Source organism: Colletes latitarsis, chromosome 8 (assembly GCF_051014445.1).
Source record: "Colletes latitarsis isolate SP2378_abdomen chromosome 8, iyColLati1, whole genome shotgun sequence".
NCBI classification, from domain to species: domain Eukaryota; kingdom Metazoa; phylum Arthropoda; class Insecta; order Hymenoptera; family Colletidae; genus Colletes; species Colletes latitarsis.
This window is the reverse complement of record NC_135141.1, coordinates 24,084,843-24,095,880: the sequence shown is the minus strand read 5'-3', so window position 1 is coordinate 24,095,880 and position 11,038 is coordinate 24,084,843. Positions and strand designations below refer to the sequence as shown.

At 38.5% G+C, this 11,038-nt stretch overlaps 1 protein-coding gene across 1 annotated transcript in view; it reads left to right on the top strand.

Annotated features, from left to right (window-relative positions):
* The first annotated feature begins 456 nt into the window (after nucleotides 1–456).
* Nucleotides 457–11,038, top strand: part of Rho-6 (serine protease rhomboid 6) — a 163,620-nt gene continuing 153,038 nt past the window's right edge. Inside the window, exon 1 of the mRNA XM_076770775.1 lies at nucleotides 457–638. The gene's annotated coding sequence lies outside the window, so the exon portion shown is untranslated. The remainder of the gene's footprint in view (nucleotides 639–11,038) is intronic.

Genomic DNA, 11,038 nt, shown 5'->3' with positions numbered 1-11,038 from the left:
GATTTAGTATTTAGGTTAAGTTATCTATCAGTGTCGCGTTCCGCGTAAACTGTTCGACTTTTGTCCGCGTGTCGATTGGACTAGCTGTTATTTCGTACAACGAACACGCCGTTACGCGAATGCACTCGTGCACTGTGAATACGGTCGTGCAATTCAAATACGTTCGCGTACGTAGTTAACAGGCGTCGTTATTAATTTTCCACGTGCGCGTGTTACAATTTCGTAGCGTGGACTTAGCGTGGTCGTGTGAGAGAAGACACACCATCGGTGGGTGCATGTTGGTGTTTGTCGCTGCCATGAGGTTCGGTGTGAAACTGTCTTCGTTGCGCGCGCAGCGCGTGCTGTTGACCCATCGTCATGGCAACCGTGCGACGAGTCTACGCTCGTCCAAGGTAGATGGACTACGGCCTGGCGCTACCGAACAGAAGTCAGTGCACGCGCGGACGTCTAGTTGTATGTTCGTATTTCGTGTGATTCTTCCGTGACGTTCGTTTGTTCTCGCGTTTTTCTTACGAGTTTGTACAGTGCTTTTGTGTTCTGCAACAGGAAGATCAGCGTACAACCGCAGGATCCACGAGGCCAGAATTCACTGTCGTCGAAGGATCATGAAGTGACTGATCGACGGCTGGATAAATAAGGTTAGTGAGAGCTTACTATTTTATTTTTCTTATATGCGTAAATATTCGCTTTTATGTCGTTTGAAAAAGCGTAAGCGAAAGAAAGGTTTTAACGAGGTCGGTGCTCGAAAACTCGTTAAAGGTATACGTGTTGCTCTCGTTACGAACACCGATTGTTGACTGGCGTTTAGTTCCACCGGCAAAGTTAAAACGATAAACTATGCAAGTAATTGAGAACGTTGTTCTCGCGAGAACACGGAAAGTGTGATAAAAAGATTGAATTGCGCTGGGAGGTTAACAACCGTTGACATTATGTTTCGAACGTAATAGTGGATCGACTAATATGTGGCGCGGCAGGGGGGAAATAAAAACGCGCGAAAAGAAAAAGAAAAATGGCTTCTCGTCTAACTAGATTATGCAGAATATGCATCGTTGGGTAGTTAATGTGTAAATCGATCGAAATTTCGCAGCTGATATACGCATTAAGACTAATAATTTTACAATATAATTACTTCAGGATTTATAGCTACGGGTACTGGTATTTTATCTGCGATATTTGAATAGTTACTAGATAAATGCCTTGTTATAACGTTGCCAAAAATATTATCAACCTTGTTATTGATCACTAGACAGCGAATATTTACGCATGTACATATTTTCATAAGAAATAATTTGATTAAAAACGTATGCAAATATATATTGCGTATTTCATTTATATTTATCGTATGTATATCTAAAATTCGATAATGTTAACTGAAGTTTCTAAAGAATATACTGCTAGTGAAATTAAAATCTCGATTTTAACGAGACTGGTACCACTCTATAACGTAAATATGATATATTATACCACGTAATTCTCCCGGAAATGGCAGTTAGTACGGTTCTGATATTCTTGAGTCTACACCATCGTGATAGTACCATATACATTTGGTATGATTAGAAATAGCATGGAAATCCCGGATATAAAATAATATTACGAAATACTCGCTCTTGAAATATAAACGCTAATATAAACTTAATATATATACCATCGTACATATCCACGCATACAGGATTTTGCAAACGATTTTATTGCTCTTGTTGGACTCGGGGAATCTTCAAATATTGAAAAATGCAAATAACCGGTTGACCGATAGCAATATTTCCTCTCCGTTATATTCAATAAGCCAGGAAAGTAATATACTAAATGGGTTATTTTAGACTTTAAACTGAAATGTTTTTATAAATTATTTTTAGCAAAGCGTTCTTGTATACATATTTGTTATTCGGTACTCGAATATTTTCGATATTGGGGAAATGCTTGATAAGCTTATTTTAATAATTTATTAGTGATATTTAGTTTTCGTTACGTATATTTTTCGTTGCCAGATAAGTAAAAAATTAACTAATTTCTAGCATACATTCAAGCCAATAAAAATGGCGCCAAAATGGAGGCGACAATGGCCATGGGTTCGGTGATTTCGTTATGAAAAGATAGTTGGAGAACGGATCACCGTTAGTCGGAAAACACGACAAGACATACTTTGCTGTTTGTAACGTGAAACTGTCGTCTCTAACCGGCGTCGTGTTGCGCCGGGACGCTAATGGAAACGAATGTTTCTCAAGTGGTCCGGTTCTGTCAACCATCGGTCGAGTGGTTCGCTCTGCTTTTAGTTTTGAAGATCAGGTTAGGGGCAGAGTGCGCCGTTTATCAAGTTACGATGAAAGCGGTCGTTATCTTCGAGCCGAATGCACTTTCGCGATTTTTCGGTGCGTTCATCGTCCCGGGTTTGGTTACATTAAAAGCTTTTTCCACGGATCTTCGATCCTTTTTAAATCTTTCGCACGTTTTTTTCGTTCGATATTTCCGCCATTCCTCGAAAACATCACAAAAAAGAGAGTAAAAGATGAACTCGTTACTCGAGCAATCGAAAGTATAGTCCGGGCCACGATATAGCGAGGTCGTAAACTCAAGTAGGCCCCAAAGTTTACACGTTTCAGCCCCCGAAACAAGTGAATTGACAAAAATACGAGCAGTTAAGGGCCTTAGACCATAGTCAGGGCCGTACGAAGAAATGTTTTATCTAGTGTCGCCATTTTTAGAGGTATTGTAACAGGTGAAGGTCTTACTCAAGTCTTTAATATCTTAATTTACCTATTTATAATATATTGTTGCGACGAATTGAAGGCTGTTCCGCAACGATGTGAAGCTGCCCCTACGAACGAGCGGAAACGAGATCCCGTGCCTTCCGGTTGCTGAGGAACCGGCAACGATTTGAAAGAGGAGAACTACGACAGAACTCCTAGATAACAGACGTTTTTAAAGCATTGTCAATAAAGTTCCTAGTTTGTGTTATAAGTTTGTGGTGTTATTATGAGTTATTTGAAAGGCACCCTCAAGCAAGATCTCATGTACAGTCCTAAGTGTCGCAGCAGTAGTCAGTCCCAACCCTCAAGAGTTTACGATCTCGCTATATCGTAGCCCGGACTATACATAAAGTATTGAATTAAATATTTCACAGCAAACGAATACAAAATAAACTGTCTGTCGAGTATTTTTAGAATCTCTTTCTTCTGGTTATTACCTACGTTTCGATTATCGATTTATTTATTTTATATTGGTAACGCGAAAATCTCGAAGAATAATCGAGACTCGTTCGTAAAGTTCGATTCAAGCTGGTAGGATTCGAACACGTGGAAGAAGACTCCTTTCGAGGCGTGTATTTATAAATACGCACCGGCGTAAAACGTTTCCGGGAATTTTAATCCGTCGACGTCGACCAGGCGTCGTCGGTTTTTCAAGGTTGGCGGCCGTTTAAATATTTTCCTTTCCGAACAGCGGCGACGGCGTCGTTATTCCGGCGGCCCCGTTTTTGTTTTCCTTTCCACCCTTCGAAAGGTTTCCTCGAACAGAGAAGAAAATCGTATTCCGTCCGCATTTGCATCCAGCGCGCGTAACTTATCCATTTACGCGAACGGCCCGGACGGAGAAGCAAAGCTCGGTTTTCCTTTCGTTGAAACTGTATTTCGAGCGAGCCGCGACGGACGGCTGGTTTTCCTCTCGTTCGAACGAGCCACGAAACGTGCACCGACGAAAGATCGGCAAATTTCGTTCGCGAACAATCAGAATTTCAGATCCATTCTTCGGACTAACTTTTCCGACCGTCTCGATGTCGGTTCAACGAACCTTTTAATGGATTCCCTGTTCTCCGACGAATCTTAAATATTATTCTGTTGGATTCCAATAGAATTGACAACACTTTATTTAAGAAGAGAACTACTACAACTATTAGGTCGACTAAATACTAGTATATAATACTATACACTTCCAAATTATTGTAATTTTTGCTAATTATACATTACAAATTCAGCTTTTCGTATGCATATATTTTCAGACTGCTTTATTGATACATATTAATGGAATGAAACGAATCTTCACTTAATCTATCTATTTGTATTTAAAGAAATACTATTATTAACAAGATAAAGAGGGACAAAATGATAGCACACTTTACGAAAAACTTTAACCATACGACAATTAATAAATAAAAATTAATGCTTAATATTTTGTGGAACTTCCTTTGCATCTATTAATTTCAATCAATCTGTTTGGTAAAGATTTATACAATTGTTTAATATTTTTTTGGCTAATATTCTCCCACTCGTCCAAAATGCACATGAAAAATTTTAATGGGAGATTCTAGAGGCCAAAATAAGACGAAAATCAAGAATACCAATTTGTTGGTGGTGGCTTCGTTAAGAAGTTATTAACGTTTAAAGTTCCGCCCGTACTGAATTTTTTTTTCGAAAGTGGGTAGGATTTCGAGGGTATGTCTATTGACCAAAAATGATTATAATTGACCCCCGCAACCGAAAATAATTTTTCCAGAACGATTTGAAACTTTTCAATTTCGCTGAAAAATTTAAGCACCTACCCCCTTGTCGATTTTTCTTAAAAATTAGTTTTTCATTTTTAATAATTTTATTTGACACCCTACAGAAAAGTTGTCTAATACTTTTTTGTAGGTACCCATGAGCTCTACTTCAGAAAAAAGTTTCATGGAAATATATTCACTATCGTAGGAGTTATGGCTGTTTGAAAATTGGATCATTTTTATGGGGTTTTTCTAACATTACGGGGTCAGGGAACAACTTTTTGAATATTTTTATAATTTCTACATATTCTATACTAAAATACGCGTCGTTTGCTTTTTTAAACATTAAAATCGTCCAATCCGTTCAGAAGTTATGACATTTTAAAGATTCGCATGAAATTTCAGGGAAGCATTTCTGGCCTGAAATTATATTTTCGGTAAGAAATTTTTTTCTCGAAAATGCGTAGGATTTCGGGGGTACGTGTAATGACCAAAAATGATTGTAATCGACTCTTGCAACCGAAAATAATTTTTCCAGAACGATTTGAAATTTTTTAATTTAATTGTTAATAATTTTTTAACGAAGCCTCCATCAACAAATTGGTATTCTTGATTTTCGTCTTATTTTGGCCTCTATACCCTGTATATTATTGCTGAAGATAGGTAGATGCAGGAACGATGATCAAGGGACAGTGTGACAAGGATGCGAGGTTCAGGATATGTAAGGATTAGATATCGTGACTAGGATGTTTGGATGAGTAATGTTTGTGATATGACTGAGTGGTGTTTGTATGGTCGTGTTGGTTATCCAACAATTCGTATAAATATTCGAAGACTGCCCCAAAACGCTATTACGTTAAAAATTTGACGAGCCTCGTCGACCAGGGTGCGTAAAATATTTCGCGTTCGTGCATACAGCGTCGCGTTATCCGACAATTTTCAAAGAGACAACTTTTAATCGTTCGCGAACCGCTCGCTTTCGATAGGATATTCGCTCGTCGCGAAATCGTTTAATAAACGACATCCACCCTCTGTGTATTGATGAATTTTGAGGGGCGGGGGGATCGGTGGACGTTATTTGCAATTTTTCACCCCCCAGGAGGGAGGGACATGCGCTGGGTTTCGCGTATCGCGGAGATCCCCGTTTCGTAAACACGCGAAATTTATCGGTCAGCTTTTTTTTTTTATACGAAAGCCAAGCTGTATCTTGTTAAATATTTTTTATTCGAAGCGTTTAAGCCTTCCCCGCCGTTATCCTGTTTAAATATTTCGCCTCGGGATTACGCGAAAATATAAAAATTCCTGAATTCGTGATCGATCGACCGATGAATCTTCTTTTGACTCTCTGTCGCTCCTCCGACAAATTAATACGGCTCGTTGCATCGGACTTAATAGACCGATGATGACAAATAGGCTATCGTGCGCGAAAGCTTTGCAACTGATTATGTTTACGTGATATTCGAATCGTCGTAAGTACGGAGGGTCGTTCTGTTGGATTCCAGTAGAATTGACAACACTTTATTTTCTTAAGAGAAACTCGTACAACTATTAGGTCGACTAAGTACTAGACTCTTTCTGCTGGTGTTTCAGTATTGCAAGTTTTTATATACTATTGCTGAAGATAGGTAGAGGTAGGGACGATGGTCAAGGGACAGTGTGACAAGGGTGCGAGGTTCAGGATGAGTAAAGATTAGAAATCGTGACTAGGATGTTTGGATGAGTAATGTTCGTGATGTGACTGAGTGGTTTGTATGGTTGTGTTGGTCATGCAACAGTTCGTTATTAACTCTCTATGGGCTGAATTTTTTTCTTAAATATAAACTTACAAGGTATTTATTTTGACATTTCAGGTTTATGGTGCTGCCAATCGTCATTAATATTATTATTGGTTATCTCAGAAATATTATATAATTAAGACGTATACGTCATATTGTGAAAAAATTAAAATTATTTGGTAAAATATCGATATACATACAGGGTGTTTGGCCACCCCTGGGAAAAATTTTAATGAGGAATTCTAGAGGCCAAAATAAGACGAAAATCAAGAATACCAATTTGTTGATGAAGGCTTCGTTAAACAGTTATTAACGTTTAAAGTTTCCGACCGTACTGAATTTTTTTCTCGAAAATGCGCAAGATTTCGAGGGTATGTCTATTCACCAAAAATGATTGTAATTGACCCTCACAACTGAAAATATTTTTTTTAGAATGATATGAAAAATTTTTTTTTCGTCGAAAAAATGAGGCACCTACCCCCTGTCGATTTTTCTTAAAAATTCGTTTTTCATTTTTAATATTTTTGTTTGACGCCCTACAGAAAAGTTGTCTAATATTTTTTTGTAGGTACCCATGAGCTCTACTTCAGAAAAAAGTTTCATTGAAATATATTCACAATTGTAGGAGTTATGGCTGTTTGAAAATTGGACCATTTTTATGGGGTTTTTTTCATTTTACGGGGTCAAGGAGCAACTTTTCCAATATTTTTATAATTTATACATATTCTCCATCAAAATACGCGTAGTTTGCTTTTTTAATCATTAAAATCGTCCAATCCGTTCAGAAGTTATGACGTTTTAAAGATTCGCATGAAATTTCAGGGAAGCATTTCTGGCCTGACATTAGATTTTCGGTAAGGAATTTTTTTCTCGGAAAGGGTTGGGATTTCGAGGGTATGTCTATTGACCAAAAATGCTTGCAATTGACCCCTGCAACTAAAAATAATTTTTCCAAGACGATTCGAAAGTCTTTCTTTTCACCCAAAACTTTCAGCACTTGCTCGAATTTTTTTCTCGAAAATGCATAGGATTTCGAGGGTATGTCTATTCACCAAAAATGATTGTAATTGACCCCCGCAACTGAAAATAATTTTTCCAGAACGATTTGAAATTTTTGAATTTAATTGTTAATAATTTTTTGACGAAGCCTCCATCGACAAATTGGTATTCTTGATTTTCGTCTTATTTTGGCCTCTAGAATCCTCTATTAAAATTTTTCCCAGGGGTGGCCGAACACCCTGTATATCGTAAAGATATACACATGTGTATCTTGGAGATCTGTTCAGTCTGAAATCGGTTTCTAAACTGTGCAGAAGGAAGACGAGAGTGAAGAGCAGTTCGCCCTAACGACGAACACTCATCTTCGTATAACAAACACCATGAGTTCATAGAACCCATGGCCACATCAGAAAAGAAACTTTGGTCACTGGAGATGATTTTTGTAACACCATGAGACACCTATAAAAATAAAGTAATAACCAACACTTTATTTTGCTGATCCTTGCGTATCGCTTCACTTTGTACTCTAAACGAATAAATACCGGGACTAAATATTGTGGTGCACGAAATGTCCGCCAGAAAAGTGTTCCATCTCTTTGAGAATTTATTCGGGAGCAAACCAGGGAAGTAATTTATAGGAGGCGAATGAAAAACCGGTGGTTGAAAAATCGCCAACGTCTGTGAGCCCCTTAAAGAATATTTGCAATTGTTTCGAACCGTAAAGCTTCCGTTCCGATTGGAAGGACCGATAGCGGCGGTCTCGTTAAGGAGACGGAAAAGTGATTTCATTTCGGATTCGTTCGTCGTAACCGCGGAACGGAACGAGGATCGTAATTCCATGGACGGGATCGCGAAAAAATAATCTCACGGTTTCCTATCCCGTGCAACGTGGGATAAAACCGTGCCTGGCATCGCGCGATTGGAGCCGATCCAAATCTTCGTATAAATATTACCGTTGCGTTGATCATATCTCGGAATGTTAATTCAGGAAGGGACGAAGGCGGTCGAACTTCGTTCTTTCGTTTCCCCGAGATGCCGCGTTGCGATAAGAACGGGAACGGGTCGACGATCGAATCGAACTAATAGAAACAGCCGCGTACTTTTTCGATGGATTCAATTTCTCTCCCTTTTGTCTGACGATTATTTACGGCAACTTTGAATCTGACCACACGCTTGTAGCCATCCCTGGCATCCTTACGATATACGAGGTATGGCTATTAAATAACGGGGCTGACGCTCTAAAACATTTTATTTTGATTTTGTTCGCGCTCGAATATGCTTGGTCGGGATTGAAATTTGTTTGTGATTTTTAAAAACGTTTATTGTATAACGATAATAAGTGGACTGTATAATGTTTTAATATTAGCGCGATTGTACTATGTGAGAAACTGTTCCCCCCGTTCTAAGTTCAAAAATGCGGTCAACTAAAAACCTTGTGTAAGAAAGATGCTATCATGGTCAGGATAGCGGTCGGGCGTTTTAATAAAATCAACACGGAGTGGACTTTCTAAAACTGCATTTTGTGACTGCTCACGGCAAAAGCCAATACAATTCTGGGCCTATAAAATCCGCATTAAAAGGAACAAGATTTGAGTCCGTTGAAGCTGTGAAAGAAGAAGCGGCACGCGTCCTGAAGGAGCTGATAGGAGACTTCCAGCACTGTTTCGAACAACGGAAGATTCGCATAGAGCGTTGTAGGGATAAAGGCGGGGTGTATATTGAAGGTGATAATAAGTAAATATGCGTGAGATCAAAATAAAATGTTTTAGAGCGTCAGTCCCGTTATTTAATAGCCACACCTCGTAGTCTAAAATTGTTTTAAAAAATGTATCTATATTTTTTGTCGTGGTTTGGCATCGAGAGTGCAGTTATTCGAGCTCGAGTTAAAAGGTTAATGAGCCGATCAGCAGTCTGTCCAAACCAGCGACGTTCGTCTGGATCCCCGTCGTTTGTTCGATTAAAACGAATCGCCGTCCAATAATAGCGTGCACGTATAAATAAATGCAGTCGATCGGTCAGGCATCGAATTCGTCGTGATCGTCGTCTGGATGACAGCCGATACAATAGCAGTCGGAGCGCAACGAGGCGGCAGTTTTCACGGGACAAATCGTATTTCTGCCCGACGACGGCATCAACGCGACTTTCTTTCTCGCCCCCGTCTCTCGGTGACAATGGACGTAACGACGAATAAAAGGACGGAACGAAGAAACGGTGGCTCTCACGGTAACAGGACGACGAGGCTGCTCTTCGACCTCCCCCAGAGACAAAACAACGTTAGCGACACGATATCAATTGGATGTCTGATGGAAGTGCGTTCTTTCATTTCTCTAATTTCCGTCGAGAAATTGCTGCCCAGACTTTTTATTTATTTTATAAGGTGCACGCAAATTTCAATCGCAGAACTAATTGGAATAACAGATATCGTTTATCCAAAAATCTTAAACCTCTATGAGCCCGTATAATTTTCAGGTCATATGCTAATACAGGGTGTTCGGCCACCCCTGGGAAAAATTTTAATAGAGTATTCTAGAGGCCAAAATAAGACGAAAATCAAGAATACCAATTTGTTGATGATGGCTTCGTTAAATTCAAAAATTTCAAATCGTTCTGGAAAAATTATTTTCGGTCGCGGGGGTCAATTACAATCATTTTTGGTGAATACACATACTTCCGAAATCCTACCCACTTTCGAGAAAAAAATTCGAGTAAGTGCTGAAAGTTTTGGGAGAAAAAAAAGACTTTCGAATCGTCTTGGAAAAATTATTTTTAGTTGCAGGGGTCAATTGCAAGCATTTTTGATCAACAGACATACCCCCGAAAACCTACTCAGTTTCGAGAAAAAAATTCCTTACTGAAAATATAATTTCTGGCCAGAAATGTCTGCTCGAATTTTCAGGCGAATCTTTAAATCGTCATAACTTCTGAACGGATTGGACGATTTTAATGTTTAAAAAAGCAAACTACGCGTATTTTGGTGGAGAATATGTACAAATCGCAAAAATATTTGAAAAGTCCGTCCTTGACCCCGCAAAATGGGAAAAACCCCATAAAAATGGTCAAATATTCAAACAGCCACAACTTCTACAATTGTGAATATATTTCAATGAAACTTTTTTCTGAAGTAGAGCTCATGGGCACCTACAAAAAAGTATTAGATAACTTTTCTGTAGGGCGTCAAACAAAATTACTAAAAATGAAAAAGGAATTTTTAAGGAAAATCGACAGGTAGGTGCCTAAATTTTTCGACGAAAAACAAAATTTTTCAAATCGTTCTAAAAAAATTATTTTCAGTTGTGGGGGTCAATCACAATCATTTTTGGTGAATAGACATACCCCCGAAATCCTACCCACTTTCTAGAAAAAAATTCGAGAAGGTGTGAAATTTTTCGACGGAAAAAAAAATTTCATATCGTTTTAGAAAAATTATTTTCGGTTGCGGGGGTCAATTACAATCATTTTTGGTGAATAGACGTACCCCCGAAATTTTGCGTATTTTCGAGAAAAAAATTCAGTACGGTCGGAACTTTAAACGTTAATAACTGTGTAACAAAGCCTTCATTAACAAATTGGTATTCTTGATTTTTGTCTTATTTTGGCCTCTAGAATCCCCCATTAACATTTTTCCCAAGGGTGGCTGAACACCCTGTATAAGAATAAAGACTAAATACTCTACAGTTAAGTATTATTGTTTAATTCAGTCATAGAACCCATAGCCCTAAAATTCCAATATGTTGGTTCACAAACACAATCGATAACGAATTAAACATACTGTATCTAGATGTAATCCCTACAA